This window comes from Apteryx rowi, unplaced genomic scaffold (genome assembly GCF_003343035.1).
Source record: "Apteryx rowi isolate R43461 unplaced genomic scaffold, aptRow1 scaffold_980, whole genome shotgun sequence".
In the NCBI taxonomy this organism is placed as follows: domain Eukaryota; kingdom Metazoa; phylum Chordata; class Aves; order Apterygiformes; family Apterygidae; genus Apteryx; species Apteryx rowi.
The window spans coordinates 40747-58894 of record NW_020451294.1 but is presented as its reverse complement, the minus strand read 5'-3'; the positions used below and the strand labels follow the sequence as shown (position 1 = coordinate 58894).

Genomic DNA, 18148 nt, shown 5'->3' with positions numbered 1-18148 from the left:
CTTGGCTCCCTGAGAGATCCTCCCTCCCAGCGCAAAAGCCACATTGCATCAAAAAAGTGAAAATATCAACTAACAAATGTTCATCCCTAACCAAAAGATACCTGAGAGCAGGAAACTAGACTAGCCAGCCTAACAGGTCCTTTCCAGATCTCTGCTTCTATAAAATATAAAACTCATTTTCTTCAAGCTAGTTTTCCATTACAAATGCCCCCCCCCCAGCAAAACTACTTTTTTACACAAATATAAATCAACAAACAACAATGCTGAACATTTAAAATGAATCAACCTGTTTTCCTTGCAAACTCAGGAGAATCGAGCAATAGAGACTATTACTCCTACTTCCATCCTGAAAAGGTTCTTAGATGTGAATGTTATAGAAGGCATCTTTCCGTATACAAAAGGTCTGCAAATGATAGTGTTAACGATATTGGGGAAGCTGAAATTACCTATGGTCTTTACAGCAGGCAGTCTAGAAGCACTTTCTAGGTAAGCAGGATCCTCTCTCACTGAAATGGGGGAGACAGTCTCCAGGAGCTTCCTTTTAACAGAACCAGAATCAAGCCAGACCTGGAAACCTCTTCACCATCCAGAACACAAGTTACTTCAGTTGTGAATTGCTCTCCCAAAAACTCTAAATTGTTTAACAAAGAACACACTTCCTCTCCCCACTCCCGATAAGGCTTCATCTTGCTTTCCATTTCTCACATCACTGATTTGGCAGTAAATCATGCACACTTCTGTCAAATATTGTCTTCAAAATAATATACAAAAAGTAGAGCATTAAATCCAGATATACACTTTTGGAGCAAACAGCCACCTCTCCTTCTCATCACTTTATAACTTTTGAAGATAGGCAAGCATTTTTTATAATTGGGTCCTCTTCTCTTTGTCATTTTGGTGATCCATTTCCTTGTAACTTGGTTTTACATTTATATCTTTAACACTTAATCTCTAATCACTAGCTAATCACTAAACAAAACTTCCATGCAGGGAACATTACTTAAACAAAGGTCTCAGATGCTACATGAAGTGCAATTCAACTCTCAAAGTGAAGGAACATTCTTCCACCAGCTTCAGCTGGAGTTGTATCGGGGTCATGAATCGGATGAAGATGTTCCATGCTAATGGTTATGTGGTATGCTACAAACTGCTTAAGAGCATAAAATAATGATGTAACTGTTCTTATAAAACCAGTTTGTTCATGGTTTTACAGTACCTGAGCATGTGTTAACAATTTCATGTCAGAACAGTAGAAAAGTGCCAGCTATCACTGACTTTTTTTCAGCTTCATAGGCCATAAGTTAAATACAAGTCCTCCCTCAAGTAGATGTGGATCTTAGTCTCTAATTGCTTGTACAGGATGAGGAAAAAAGACTTGCTATATGGATTTCATTCCTATTGAAATCTTGGTCAAAGACAGTAGGTGATGGAAAGCTAAACAACAAGGGAAAAACTGCCATCGTCTGGCTGAATTTGGTAAAATGGAGTTAATTTGCACTTCTTTAGGGATTCACTGGTGTGTGAAATTAATCTAATTTAGATTGACCAGAAACTGAAAATGGAATGAAGGAGAAAAGCAATTAAAGACCTTTCCTAAGCGCAAAAATTCTACTGCTGAAACTGCAAAGACACAGTTAAAGTACTGAATCCTTTACGTTAATGCTACCACCATTTTCTTTTTAAGAAAGGTGATAATAGGCTATATATCTACATGTCATCATTACACCAGTATAACTTCACCCAAAGGAAACATTTTACTGATATCTGTAAATAAATACATTTTCAACATCATACTCATAGTTAAAGTAGTTCACTGCTCTGCATATAGAACAAGCCTAGGAGATAAACCTTTGTTGGAATGGCTGGGTTTAACTGATTACACATCTGGCTTAACGTTTACTTCAATGACTTTTAGCACCTTCATGTTATTGTTACTGTGTTGTTCCAACAAGCAGTGGCTAATGTAAGACGCAGAAGTTCACATACCGTATAATTATGAATAACAGGTTTCCAGAGATGTGGCAGTGATAACATTGTCATCGTATGATTCAGTGTAGCTCGTTGTAGATCACATACTAGAAGAGGGTCCCACCTGAAAACATAACAAATAGAGAGATGAAGTTCATTATACAACAGAGGTTTACATCAAGTTCAACTAATACATGTGCGTTTTCACATATTTCTCCTCTGAATTAAAAGTGTTTCAGCAACGAACAGCTAACTATACAAAGTGAAATACAGCTTAGAGGTGTCTAACAGTATTTGTACTCTTCCCTGCCTTACAGAAAGTATTTGCTGTTCACAATGGCAAGCAAAAGTTTTCTGCTGTGGCTAAACTGTTTTGTCCCATTACTCCAGATCAGATCATAGACACACCATCAAAGCAATGAGAAGTAGTTTTCATTCTTAATGCATAGGCTGTAGTTATCTATCTGATGTGCAGACTCAGAACTTCAGATTTCCTAGTTGTCAGGTTCTTGATCAGCAAGTAATTCCTTTGATTGGTGCATGATCAGTTTGGCTTTCCTTTTCTTCTTTTTTAAATTGAAAATCACTAGTTTAGAAGAAGATAGAGCACTGGAGCTCCCTCATGAAGGGATCGAAGGTTCTTAAGGGAGCATTCTTTCCTACTGGTAACTACATCATCTTGTTTATAATCATTTGATAATTTAAAATCACTTGATCAGTGAATCTGTGATTAAATATTTTGCTATATATTTTAAGTAATCAATAAATAGACATAGAAAATGAACTTGTACTAGCAGTGCTGTCTTGAATGAAAAGATATGTATGATAGAAAATAAGTAAGCTGTCCAGTTTAAAAACTGAAAAAGCATTTCCTCCACTAAAAGTAATGGCAAAAATCACAACTGAAAGAAACAAATGCAGGTTTGGATAACCTAAAAGTCTACAGTATTAAGTAAAAGAAAGCTCTTTCAGACTGTGCAGCTCCCTGAAAAAGTGTTTGAAACAAGAATTAAGAAGTTCTCGCCTGTTAATTTTATTGCCTCATTCTGCAATACACAAGGATGTGGATAAAGCTGTAACACACAGCTATTGCTGTAAAAGGCAGCTTAACTGGGTTCTCTTTATTCTGAAAATGTGAATAAAATGACCTACAGGATACCCAAAAAATGTACCCAGGCACACACATGTAGTGACACACCCACAGTGACGAGAAGTCACATGAGATATAAAGCTAAAACTATATCTCTTTAAACCAAGCCTTCCCAAACAGAAACTTATCTTCCTCCTGGTCTGCAAGCTGTATCTCATCCTCGGGTAAGATGTTTTCAAGAGGAAAGTTTGGTAAATAACAAAGAATTTTAAATAAATGGTGTTTTTAGATTTTAGCCACAGTTTACATTTTTTAAATTATTCTAATGCTTCTTTGCCTCATCACATCTCCAGAATGACTTGGTTCTTGTTTTATTATGCTTCATTGGCCAGCCAGCAACATCACCCACTTCACTTGCACCGTATACTTCCTCATTTTCTGCCAACCCAATCAAGTCAGTGCCTCTTATACTTTGTATTTGCCCTTTGATAACAAGCATAAAATTGTGTAAAAATTAAGTTTGAGAGAACATATTCCAAGGTCCAAAAAAACCCATCCTTGCAAAGGCTACACTTCCCATGGGTACAATGCTAATATGTAATATCTCATGTTTGCCTGCTCCAAAACAGTATAAATACAGGTTGGAAAACAGAATGACACACATTTAAGTATACACATACTTAAATGCAAAATACTGAAGAGGGTTGCTGAGTGGCAGCATGGGACCCAGCCACAGCAAGGACGATGGCCCCTGGATGCACACAGCAGCCGGCTGGCAGCAGAGTGCTCCGGCCATGCCCCTTCCCTGGGATTTCTGCAGTATTCCCAGCTGCAAGTGGAGAGCCCGGAGGCTCTGGCCTGCCGCCAGCTCCCCCCACTCCATGTCTGGGTGTGGGGGTTTCCTCCACCGCCTAATGAGAAAACCCTGGCAAAAAGGCAGTGCACGGGGGCTGGAGCACCACCTCATTCATGTTCATCCAGGCTGTAATCCCAGCAGTGACTCTTTCCCTTTTCCTAACAGTCACACCTTGCTGCTCAAGCCACAAAGCGCCATCCGAGACGCCGATGAACTTCTGAGAGACCTGGATGCAGGTTGGGGCTCCTGGTAAACAAGTGCGCATGTTGGCTGAAACAAAGGGGATCAAATAAATATATCCCAGCAGGGGCTGCAGTGCCCAGGATGGACTGAGAACACAGTGTGAATGGGGCCCAACTGGCTACGAGCAGTTTAAATACAGCAAAACTTACAACACTTTTGACCTAACAAATGTGGGCTTCAGAACATGAACTTGTGAAAATCCACTCATCCTTCTGGGGAATTTTGCCAGAAAGCACAAAGGAAGGTCTCATTAGTCCCTGATTTTCAAAAACACCAAAAGATTACTAGGTATCTGCATTCCTAGGTAGAGAGAGATAGATTAAAAAAAAATAGGAGAGCATTATTTATATTTGGTGGACAGCTTTAACTTATACACTACCCGTAGGATTTTAAAGGAATATATCCCTTAATTCTTCATATCCAGACTTCACATTATAAAGTCGTTTCCCCAAAATAGACATTCTTCTGAGTGTTAGATTCATTCTATTGGACTGTTAAATTTTGCTTCCTCACAACTCTGTTTTACTTACCAAGCACTTATTTCTCAACCCACTGCACACCTAAAAAGAATCTTCCCTCCTAGAGAAATCCTTTATAGCATCCTTGCCACAAAATTATGCAGCTAGAAATGGCCAGCTGTCTTGAACAGGAAAATACAATAAGCTGTGCAACTCATTCTTTTTCTGCTTGCAGACTTCTTTGCAGTCATTTAATCAATCTTTTCCAATTGACTGCACCTAATCATTTAACTTGCATCACTTCATTTACCTTTTAAAAAACTAGCAGAACTTTTCAGGTGAATAGTTTGTTTAAACATTTTTTTTTCTTTTTTGTTGCTACCCATTAAATGTACTCTTGGAAAATGAATATTCTAAAACAAAAATCCTACACCAGCACATGAACAGAAAAGAATGACCGCAAAGCTGCTACATGTTGAACACAAATATATCACAACACATAGAATCAAATGAAATGCAGTCTTTCATCTCTAGCGAATTAGTTCAAAACTAATTCAGGTTGGTAGCAGTCAAAAGCTATTGTTGTCTTCGTACTGTTCAATTTCCTGTCTGAAATGAGTTTGGAAGTCTCTATTTAATTATCTTTTTTACCCTTTTGCTCAGATTCCTTTCCTTGATTCTTAATTCTCTTCTTCAGCCAGGTCAAAGCCACAGTCCAGATTTTCAAGGCCGCTAGCCATATCCCATTTTTATCAGCTCCTGCCTCTCTACTCACAGTTGAGATGGAAGGATCTCAGAGGCCATGTAGGAGCATGCCAAAAATTGCTCAAAACAAACCACTTCTGGTGGAGCCAGAGGGACGGAGGAGCAGCTGCTGAGAGTAGACAGAACTACTTGCAAATCAGATAACTTTCAAGATTTTGCACAAAGATCTTTCTGGTAGATACTTCCTAATGTCTTTCTTTCAATGAGAAACAGGAAAGTTCTGAAAATTCATGTAGAAAATATAAGTCTTTGGAGAAAGGTTTTTCTAGGTAAAGTAGAACCTTGGAAGCCTTCATGAAATCTGTAAATTATATAGGAGATCTGCAAGTAAGTGGTCCTAGGAACTACGGAAATATCTAGTGTAGACAGGAATACACTAGGGACATAATACATTGGCACATAAAATCTCTCTTTCAGTCTCTGCAGAAAGACAGAATTCTAAGAAAATGTACATAGTTCTTGTTCAAGCTGTATATTTTCTATGGCTAAACAGTGTTAATCTCCGGTGCCATCAATTAAGAACCTTTCACAAGCAATATGTTTGCACTTTTAAGGAAATGCAAACATGAAGCACAGTTAGAAAAATTAAATGAAGCTGAAACATATTTCTTGCTGTCAGGTTACATTAAGGTAAGTGTGCAATCACTTCTTAAAACTAATTGTACTGGTTTTAGAACAATGCTAAAACATATCTATACATAACATACTACAGAGAAGTTACTCTCTTTCCCCCAAAGAAGTCCTTTCTTATAATAAAGCAGAGCACTGAAGAAGAAAATATGTAATATTCTACATTATAAATATTTGTATTGATGCAGTCTTTTGCTTTATAAATATTCACATTAATGCATACAGTATATTAACACCAACAGAGCTAAAGAAGTCTTACAAACATGGGTATTTAGAAGATGCCTGTAAGTCACTGCCATGCTCTAGGACTTAGCAAAGTATTAGTACTTATTTCTCCATCATCAATAAGTATCATTTGCTCATCTGAAAAATTAATAAGGACTTATAAAATGGACAAAGTATCTAAAACCAAAATGGTGAGATACAGGCATTGAATTGTTTACCAAAAAACAGACTGTAAGCCTAAAAAATAGCCCAAATACATATATTTTATCAAGAATTTTAAAATACCTGTAGCTTATAATTTCAAAAAAAAAAAATGCTATGAATAACTTCGCAGAAAAATATATTTTAACATGAATGGAAAGACATAATAATGATCTGAAAATACATTAATTTAACTGAAAAAAAGCTTCTTTCTTCACAAGGAAATTAACGAATTAAGAGCAGAACTACAGTCTCAAGTTTTACTTTTCTGCCATTTGTCTTTCTGTGTCAGAACTGAAACATTATTTCAGTAAAGGTGAGAAAGCTCATATTTAGTTCTTTCTGACATCAGAAACCTCATTAGAGACATGATAGTACTTATATACTTTACTATGTAACATAAAAAATTGATGAATCGACTGCCTGTAAAATATGCCAGACTGACATCCATGCATACTGACAACCTCTTTTCTGGACAGAACAAGTACAGTGAATGTAGCAACAATACCAGCTTCTTCTCAAAACATGTTTCCAAATACACTTCAGCCATATTCTGGAATAAACAAAACCAGTAGTTTCTCAGTAACTGGGAAATTACATTGCTGCTAATGGCAATTCAGTTCTATATTTGTAATGTCCTAGCACAAATAAACAGCATCAACAAGCAGGAAGGTAGAAGAGGAGAAGAGAAGAAGGAGGAGAGAAAGAAAATTAAGCTATAAACACAGGGTAAACCCAATCAGAAAGTTCCACTGTATCTTCCATCCCAAAGCATCAGAGCATTGAAATGATCAGAGATACTCCCTGGCACAAAGCTGCACAAGAGGAATGGGGGCACGCCAGAGCAGTACAAAAAATACTACGTGAAAATTCACAGGAAAACAACAGTTTTTGTTGGACTTTCTTTGATAACCTGCACTGAAAGGCATTTAAAATCAAAAAATATTCATCAGATTGTCTCTGGCAGAATGTACTCCATCCATACTACTTAAATAATCAAGTTTATTGTTCTTCACACTCTGACTTGTTTTGACTTTTCTTTCTTTTTGACTTTTTTTTTAAATTCTGCACCTCATTTTTGTGAATGTTAGTGATCACAAAATATATTGAGAGCGACACACAGTAAACATTACTGGAGTGTTAACTGGAGGCGAGGCTGGTGATGTAGATGATCATCTGGAGGCTGGTGTATTAGCTCACTGTTAGAAGGTCACTCACATACCTATCCTGCAAAGAGCAACACTTTGGAAAAACAACCTCCTAAACCAAGATTTAAGATCAGGAGTATTTCAAAATATTTTCTATTCCTACCTAGCTCATCTGTCAGCAACTGTAATCAAACTTTCATTTCAGAGAACAAAAGTCATTAAATGGAGCAAGTTGTCAAATGTGACAGTACGTGTTGGGTCTATGAAAATGTGGGGGAAAAAACACCCAGCTCCCTAACAACACAAGTAAAGGTGAGAGACATGCAGAAAAAGAAAGATACAGAGTCAGTCTAAAAAAGCACACAGAGATTTGATCGCTAATCAGAGACAGAAACCCATCTGAGAGTCTCAACTGTCTCTGCAGGCTCTGAAAGGCAAAATTAAATTGGTTTAGTACTATATTCAAAAATGAATTTAATTAGCTGACATTAAGCAGGATAAGTTTGCAGTAGCATGTTTGCTCTGACAAGCTGTCTCCACAAGGGTAAGTGGAAGGTAAAATCATATTTTTCGGGATGAGATTACTGAAGTGCATTTAGACAGAATGCAACAGCATGTCTGCTGAGGGCAGCTTAAAAGTGGTGCTGGACATTTTATCTCGCACTAAAAGGATGGTACGTGATGGATGAACCGGTAGTGCAAGTTTTAGATTCTGCACATTTATTTAAATGTCTGTGCAGCTTAATCTCTTTCTGATGCTGCCACTTGCGTGAAAAAGATAGCCCCAATATAAACTCTGCCAGGAATTGCTTCTCCATTTTCTCCCAGTCAGAGCTGACCCCCAGAAAGAATGCAATACACTAGATGCAAGTTATTTATTGCTGTTTGCATGAGATCACATTGGTACTTAGTTGGGAAAAACTAGGTCTCTGCAGGAGGTGCTTTATGTGCTAATATGGTGGGCTGCCAGATCTGCTCCCTGCTGAGCACCTATTGTCCGTTTTATGCAGTCACCCATGCCCACCTCTGCTCCCCTCCCAGGATCTATCAAGACTTCTGCCTCCTCTTTACACAGTATGGAAACTAAGAGACTCCCAGGCACAGGGCGGCCCAGGAGCAGTGTGACAGTGGCTGATGGAGAATAAAGTAGACAGAAGCTGGGATCATAATCTCAAGGCAGATAATGACAATTGCAGAATCAATGATAAAATTCATAGGAAATCCAAGTTAAGTGTTTCCCCAAGGAAGACTTGGAGGAAATGCAAAAACAAATTTAAAAGCAAGAGTACCCTGCCTATAAAACTTAACAAGCCTCACCTTCTCACACTTCCTTCTATTTAATAATAAATTTAGTTCTTGTGAAAAGTGTCTCTCAGTCAGTGCTAGAAATTCTGATTGAAATTCCGCTTATTTGCAAAGCAGGTACGTGCATCCCAGGTTGTGTCCGTGGAGGCTCCTGCTCACATCACTTACATTAACGTCTCAGCTCTGTCACTCCAGAACCAGGCCAGATCTGCCAGGTGAGATAGAGAGGCTTTGGCGATTCCTTCGGCAACTATCAACAGGGAGTTGTTCCTCCACCATGTGACACAACTGCACAGCAACCTGAACTCTTGATTTAGGCTAGGAGTGCCCTTCTTCCTCCCCTTACTCCTCTCACCAGCACCACATTTAGGCTTTGTGACCTTGTGTAGCAGACTGCAGATTTTAAGATCAAACTCAACACACCACATGCCCTTCTTTGTTACTACATCAGCCTACTTGAATGGCTTCTTATTCTGATAAACCATCCTGCGTATCTAACTGCATACCAGTGGTCCCCACTGGCTGCCTCTAGACCAGTAAATTAAATATACCCTTTCTCATACAGCTACACTACCCTACAGCCGTGTACCATACCTCTGCTAGCAGACACAAAGCCACTGAGAACACCAGCTCATAGTTAGGGCTAAAAACTGGCAGGGATCAAGAGACCTTACTTTTGCTAGCCATTTGATGGGTGACCTTGAATCTCTCAGGTTTCCTGTTTTCTAATATATATATATAGGGAATAATTATATTTCTTTGCAGCTATACAGAAAACCACAGATGCAAGATATTATTTAATACTATTATGTATACATGCCACCTATTACCATACATAACTAGAGATAAGAACTGCCTTCAACTAAACAAACCTAATTACAAACAGAGAACATATGATATTGTAGTATAAATTCTTAATTATTTCACTCTCTTACAGGAAACTCAAGTCCACAGCTGAGCACAAATAAAGACACAAGATCTTTATGATAAGAAAAGCAAAACAATGGCCTGACATGACCTAACTAAAGCACAGGATACTACCCCACTAGGGCAGAAATCTCCTTATTCCAAAACTTCCTTTCAAGTGCTCTGAATATGTTACTAGGACAAAAAAAAACCCAAGAAATTCACTTTTGCAAGACAATAACATTTTTTAAAATAGCTGTATCTGATATTATTCCATAAATCTTCAAAAAAAAAAACCAATGAGTTTATGTCAGGAGGCATCTTTAAACTTCAGCATAAAACATACAAATTTAGGACACCAAGATACATATAAATAAGTAGGTGAAGAGCTTCACTGGAAAAAGTTTGTTGAATGTTTAACATGGAGCTTACAGATCAGACAGTACCACAACAATGAACTCTATGCTTCTAAACAATACATGGTGCTGGGAGTGCTACCAGCTTACAGGACTCGAGAAAAAGACTCAGCTCTTAACTGTTACAGGTTTCATATCTAACTGTGGAGTGCACCTCTTAATCTGTCTCTGATTCCTGTGATAACATTTCTTTCCTCTCTTCACCTGTCAGATATTTAGATTGTAAAATCTTTGCAGCATTCACTGTCTCTACAGATGTAAACATGAGGAAGCCTAGATCTTCATAGAAGCCTTCAGACATTACCATCGGGCAAATAATAATCATAATAATAAATCACTGGCATCACACAGTTCCAACATTTTCGCATTTTCACACAGCTTCCTATCCAGAAAGTATTCTCAAAGGAACAAATGCTGCCTTCCTCTCAAGATCTCTTTTGCAGCCTGGTTTCCTAAGTAAAAAAGACCTGCAATCTCACTGTGTGTGTCACGTCATGCCTGTGTGTGTCTGTCTTCCCCTAACAATTTCTGTAAAGAAATTAAGACAAAGAGGTAGCAATCTCAAAAATACTGATTTTCTGCAAGTCCCTTCAGCTTCCTACTTGCGCTCAAGTAGACAACAGAGAGCCTATTAGTGTCCTCATTAAAGGAAAAAACTACAATGTCAGTTCTTAAGACACCACAGAACACATAGCAAAAATAGATGTAATAGGTGCTAAAAGCTGAAGTTCACAACTAACTAAACACCTACAGGTGTGTTCATACTGCTAAATAAAAGAGGGAAAGGAAGCAAGTTTGAGCACTGGAATACAGTGCTTGACAGCTTGCTCTCTGGCTGTGTTTTGGACTACTCCAACTGGCTCTTCCCAAAACAAACCTGCAGCAAAGGAGCTACCTTAGCCACATGGACGTGAGCTAGCCAGTGCGACYTGGCCTTCAGATTAAGGACTAGTACTTTGTCTCCTCCTGCTTAAGAATACAACACTGCATTCAAAAGACACATGGTTATGGCAAACCAGGGTTCATGATTTCTGCCGCATACAAAAAAGTTGGGGGGGTTTTCTAGAGCATCTGGCATGGATGCAGTACTGAAGTTCACAAGTGCAGAACATGCACTGTTACTTCACTATCACATCCTGCTGACCTTCTATCCCAGTATTCTTTCATCTTTGACCTGAATTTTGAATGTAGATGACAAGAAATACTAAAGCACTGACTGCTGATATATCCCGGCTATAGTTATTTTTGAAGTTCCTCCCGTCAGCTTTTCTGCCCGGCTTGCTGCTGCTTCAGAGCCATGGAAGGTCAGTACCCAGCCCTCCACACATCCCTTTGGGTCCCTTGAAGTAGGGCATTGCCAAATATTATCTTCTGAATCTGATATTATTACTGCATAACTGCAAAAATCTGCTACTGCAGACATCAGTTTATTTTCTACAAACAGCCTACCCAAAACTCATATATTTAAGAACATTAACCCATTCATACATAAAACTTTAAAAGCCTTTCAAGCTATAAATCAACAAACACCACATACGGCTTATTTTCTAGAAATACATTTCACCATGAAAAAATTGTGAAAATGCTTGATGTTTTGCATTTCTCTACCCACAAATTTTGGGGACTGGAATTCAGTAACAGAAAGGTTCATGGTGCTTCCAGGATCCTTTGAAAGTATCAGGTAAATATTTCGGACAACATGTTACAGTACTAGAACTCCATTGCCTTATTCAAATTATGTCTTCACTTTAGGGGTCTGTCATATGTCTTTTTCATCCACTGTTTCCACCAATGTTTTTTTCCTATACCTACCTCCCTTATTTCAGAAACATCATAAGAGGGGTCTCATCAAATGCTTATCTGAAACCGAAACACTTTCAGCTATGTTTAACGCCCTCATCAACAGAGGAAAACAGCGTTGTCCTTTGACCTGACCATTTAAATTCAGGAGATAGGAATTCCCTAGCTGAAGTCTGAAATCTGTCATCCACTCTCTGTGGGATTATCCCTGGCCCAAATCTTTTCCTTGAAGTCTTGGTATACTGGGAGGACCCTTCCATACCAAGATATTCCTCTGCATGACTCACCTCCGTGTCCTAAACCGCTAACAAGACCTCAGTAAGATTAGGAATCTGTGTATGGAGACAGATAGGGATCATCCCTGGCTGTACACTAACCTATTAAGAAACAGCTTCTGTCAAACACTCCCCCAGCTTCCATTTTCAGGATGGTTTCATGAGAAGTACCATAGGTACCATTCAACGGAATCCTTGGAAACACTAAATGAGGGAAGACAGATTGAGATAAGGCTCTATTACTAGTTAGCAGAAACAGAAGTCTCAGTAAAATGAGCTACTTAGCAGATATTCAGGTATATTTGGTGAAGACTTCTGTGTCCTTCATGTTGGGGAAGAATTGAACAAGACTGGTCACCCGCTAACACAGATTCTGCTCCAAAATTGAGCACAAATCCTTACAGGGATTGGTGAGGAATAGAGACAGGAATCAATAAAGAATTTCTCATGAGTATGTCAGTGGCCAGAGTTTTGTGATCTCTATCACCTTCACGTTTAGTAAGGGAAAATGCTATAAACCTCTCATGTCATGATTACCTCCCATGGAATTTTCCAGGGAGGATGCGRGGCAATATTTGAAAAATCCTGAGGCCTTCAATGAGAAGCACTGCTTTAAGAATGATGGTAGAAAAGCTATGAAGCTGTAACAAACGTAACCAGTTCTCTATTTTATTTATATATATATGTATATAKAGAGAGAGAGAGAGAGAGAAAAAGTAGGTGTGTTTATATATATGTTTATATGTTATACGTATAACTGTGTGTGTACGTATTTATATGTGAGCACCCATCACAGTTACAAAGAAAACCCTGCAAATCTGAAATGATACAATATTGTCTCTCTAGTTCTGGCCAAACTTGGCTGTTTTACCAAAAGATAAGAATAAAACAAACATGATTGATCAGTTTAACTGCTGCCCCGTAGACACAAAGTTCATCTGTCAAGAAATGTATGAAGGTCGTGTTACCACCACTGCAACACAAAAATGGGATCAGCAGCAGGTGAACTATAATCAGCATCTTATTTTGCTGTAAAAATTAGTAAACGACAAAAAATTGCTATTATGGGATACATGAGACAATATATTTTGTGTTACAAATAACATATTTGTATGTCACAAAACTTATTTTAAAACATATGTAGACATTGATGGGACTTCAAAAATATGAACACTTTAGTGAAAAATATGAAGAAAACTTTTATTAAACATTAATACCATTTCACACACTTGGTAAGAAAAAGCTATTATATTGTAAAAGCAATGTATCCATTTTATACTATCAAAAGCATCTTATTTCAAAAGTGATCATTTCTTTCCACTACCAGTTTCTACCACTGTGGTTCCACTTTTGCAGCTTAGGCAACTAGGAGTTTCATCCGTTAGTGGGAGGAAAAATTTTGAGCAGCCAGAAGTAAGTGCAACTATAAGAAATGGCTTGTAGTTGAAAGACAGGTGACAGCAGTATGGAACGGGTAACCAGAATATTTTAGAAGTCTGGAATTTTCATTCCTATTGATATAATATGGATAACAGATGGGTTTTTAAATGCAGATCTTGGTACAACTTTGCATGTGAGAAGGAAAATAATTTGGAATTCACAGGAACAGGAGCAGATTGTTCTGTGGATCCAGTTGGTGTCATTCTACAACCTTAAACTCTACTGCAAAATACTACAAGCAGAACAGCAGGAGTCCCAAAATTCCCCATGCTGGCTCCAGCTCAGTAATCCATTTCTATTCACAAAGTACATATGCATATACTTGATTTGAAGTGCATATGTAGGGCCCAGTGATTTCACTACAACTTAGGAAGCTGCCTGAAATTTAAAGTTCACTGGGAAGTTTTGCTGAGCAAGCAGCAGATATTTCTGGCACGTTCAGCCCAATATGGGCTTCTTTTCTCACTAGGGCTGTAGTTTATGTTTTCCACCTATGGTAGCAAATTTTCCATTTGTTATGATCTTTCACCTTTTTTTTTTCCTTTGTTTGCTATTTTAAGACCTAAATAGGAATAAATAAAAAAAAAAAACCCACAACATAGGGAGGTCATTTCAGAGTATTGATCTGAACAATCCAAGAAATTCAAGGTGGGATTTACATTCTCAAAGCTCTAACTCCTTATGTTCTCCAGCAGAAATAGACAGACCGTTTGTCTCAAAACATTAAATGAGTATACAAAAATAAGTAATTAATTTTAACCTTATGCCTCCACAAAGGTAAAGGTAAAGATAAGGCCAAAGAAGCAAGAGAGAATATCTGTGATTCCTGACAACTGAACCTTGATATACAGTAAATGACTATATGTTTTAGAATATTCTATCAGTAAAACAACATCCAGTGATTTAAAAAAAAAAAAAAGGTAGAGCAGAATACTTGAAACTCTGTTCATTTGTTACCAAGGGTTAAATTCTTTTTGTTCCCAAGATTTAGTTGTGCAAGGATTCCATGGAAAGGGTAGATAAAAGAGGGAAGCTAGATGCAGTTTTCTTTGACTTTTTTGCACACTATTATGAGGTATCTGTATTCAATTATATCTCTTCAACGTTTATTCTACCTCTTTTCACTCTACTGAACAAGGAGAAGACAAGATTATTGTCCTCTAACTTGAACTAGCTCAAGGACCAGCTTGAACAGATGCCTGATTAAACAGAGTATGTATTTCAAGGTTATCATTTTCCCTCTTGTATATTTTAGGCCCCAAATCCCACGCTGACCACTGACAATACCTTGGAGTATCTGAAATCCCTGAAGAGTGTCTTAACTCTAAGTATTCACAGTAAACTTCATTTTCTTCTAATTCAGCCACCAACTGTCATTCTGAAGGTCATTATTTCTTTTCACAAACAATAGTTATCTTTTAATGTTCATTTCACTCTCTTATTTGTTAAAAATTACATCACTATCTGAGCATCATTTTAGGTCTACAGATTCTGTTACAAGTGCAGCCAGCTTTGCTAACATCATCCTTGTAGCCAACATAGATACCTGTGACACCTGTAGATTATAAATGTATTAATCAGGATACAATTAATATTAGCTTGTCCTGAACCTGAGTATAAATGCATTAAATAGTACAACTAATTGTAGCATGCAAGTATTTTGTAACACTGGGAGGGCATAGCCAGACACAACTTCACATAAGTATGTAAGCAATGCACTCACCAAACTGGCAAAGACAGACAGGCGCAGCTGTATGCAGGAGGCATCCAAGAATCAAAAGGTGCCAGAAAGGACTGCAAATAGGCAGTCCTAAATAGACAAGAAGGATGACTGGCAAAACAAAAGAAAACCAGATGAGCAGTATCAACAGCAGAGGAGACCCTCTTTTCAGAAGGGGGGAAGAGCATAAAAACATCAGAAATAAATGAGGAAAACTGTAGAAGAAAAGATAAACCCACTTCTCATCTGACCTCTCTCACTGATGAGCTCTCAGGCTTGATCACCTTGACCTCGGCAACTGAGAAACACCAAGAACCACATCCCTCAGCACTGCCTACATGGCACCAGCTCCGTGCCATCATGTACTCAAGGCTAGTTAGAATATGATTGTTAAAGACTAAGAGTTTTGTATATGTAGTGATGATTACTAATATCGTGTAAGAACTGAAAATTAGTTAGAAGCTTGTGTTGCTAATAAATTAATTTTAAAAAGTTAGTTTTAAATGAATTTTAAAAGGTTAGTTAGTAAAGGTTAGTTTTACAGTTTTGAACTGGCCTGATTTGTGAGTCTTCTAAACACTCCCAACACAGCAATCTGGATATTTATTGAGTTATACTCAGTTGCAACCTCCTGAATCCGGATGGAGACCAAAGAAACCGTCCTCTCTTCAGACACACAGGGACAGATCATCATCTGGTTTAAATCAGCATAGCTTTATGAATGTCCATGGAGCTGTGCTGAATCCCACCTACAGAAGATTTAGCACATAGTCTTCCAGATGAGGCTTTGAGAGAGCCTGCATAGATACTTTGCAGGTTTAGGAAGCACTGGTACATCCTGTAAACTTGAAAACATTTTCTAGTGTTCCCAATAGCTGTCTTAAAAAAGACTTTGTTCAGGTCAGTTACCCTTTAAATCGCCCACATACTTTAAAATGCAAATTTCATGAAAAAAAAAAACAGTAAAAACTGGCACATCCTGCTTTGCCCATATGCATCCTTTCAACAGCAGAAATATCTTCCCCCTCCACTCCTCAAAGCTGCTGTCCACTCTGACATTCACCATAATACAATGTCTAACATTTCAAATTTTCACCTTGAATTTTATCAGTTTAATTGGGAGGAAAATTTACCCTTTCTTCTTTTGCAGTTTAACATCTGGGTTCAGGGCTTGTTGCCCTTCTCTAATGTCTTAGCTTCTGACTGTATCTTCATCAGGTTGTTTTCACTTTTAAGTAAAGGAGACAGAACTGGACTCTGAAACAGAGAATGCAGCCTGACTTGTACGATCTTTAATAGCAGCAGTCTGCGCAAAGTAAATAGTATAATTATTGACCACTCAGAGAAGGGTCACTTGTTTTTTTCTTTTTTTGTTGATTTAAGGAGAGATTAGGATTCAAATCCTGCAATAAATTGTAGCACAAAACTGCTGGCTCTCTGTAGATCAATAGCAGAATGCAGCAACTGTCTACATGATATCCCTGCAAGGTAAGAAAGTGCTGTAATCTCTATTTATAGATGGGGAACTGACATAAATATGGCATAAAGGTATTTCTGTGCCCAACTTGTATTTATGAATGTAGGTCACATGAAAATCAGTGTAAGATGTTGTAAATCTTACCCTAACCTCACAAAGTGCGTAGCAGAACCAGGAATTGCATCTGTAAATATTAAGTCCCTGCCTACTCTGCTAGTCACTAGACCATAATTCCTTAGGTAGAGAATTACACTGAATATGTCATAACAGCAGTATACTGTTGAGCTTGTGTGATCACACATTACAGACAGTAAAACAAGACAGAATAAACTAAAATGTATATTCTATGCATGAGACTGTAATTTCTAGTATCAATGCAAAATGTTCAAATTCCAAGTGCAAACCACATAAATTAAAACCAGTGTTACAGGTGAAACAAAATGTACCTTGAAGCAGGGAGTGTTATTCTAGTTTTTAGCATCTCTTTAAAAATGGTTTTAAAAAATTGTCATAACTATTTCATATCTACAGGAATGATACTCTAGCGGAAATGAAGTTTCCTTTCTCACTAATGCAGCTAGGCATCCTATTGCAGTACACTAGCAAAACTGAACTGCTGAAGAATGAATTAAATTGGCACAGCCACCACAGCAAGGGTTTTAATCTACAAACACTGCACTGTGGAAAGCAACTGCTCAAGCAAGCATGCATCATGCAGATAAACCAAATCTTTCATGGTGCACTTAGAAAAACAAATTCCATTCACAAAGCAGTGTAGCTACAAATATCTCCAAAGTTTGGAAAGGTTCAAAGCAAGGGTCAGCTGAGGTAAAGAAAGAGAACAAATATATTTTTGGATAACGAAACAAAGTTCTCTAAAATACAGAAGAGTGTTGTACTGGTGTTTCCAGAGAAACACATGCCATGGCCATTCCACTACAGTGTTGAACTCACCTTGCTAAGACCAATAGCACATTTGGCCCATCTCCATGGCCACTCTTGTCTACCACTGTACAAAAGCTTTTGCTTCTCTGTCCCAAAAAGGAGCAGAACCATTATAAATCACGATCCCTATCTCCCCAAGCAGTTGCATGTTTATGTGGGACAGGCTGTAGGGTAGCAGGACTGCACAAGCAACTGCAGGAACTAAACAAACACTCCCCAAACTCCCCAAACCAAAATCCATTCCTGTGACGAGGAACTAAGACTAAGTCTATGTACCACT

At 38.0% G+C, this 18148-nt stretch overlaps 1 protein-coding gene across 8 annotated transcripts in view; it reads right to left on the bottom strand.

Annotated features, from left to right (window-relative positions):
- HIVEP2 (human immunodeficiency virus type I enhancer binding protein 2) overlaps positions 1-18148 on the bottom strand; it is a 149732-nt gene that overhangs the window by 108265 nt on the left and 23319 nt on the right. For all 8 annotated transcript variants that reach the window (XR_003251805.1, XM_026055093.1, XM_026055094.1 and 5 more), the window contains one exon: positions 1987-2092. The gene's annotated coding sequence lies outside the window, so the exon portion shown is untranslated. Of the gene's footprint in view, positions 1-1986; positions 2093-18148 lie in introns of those variants that run through there.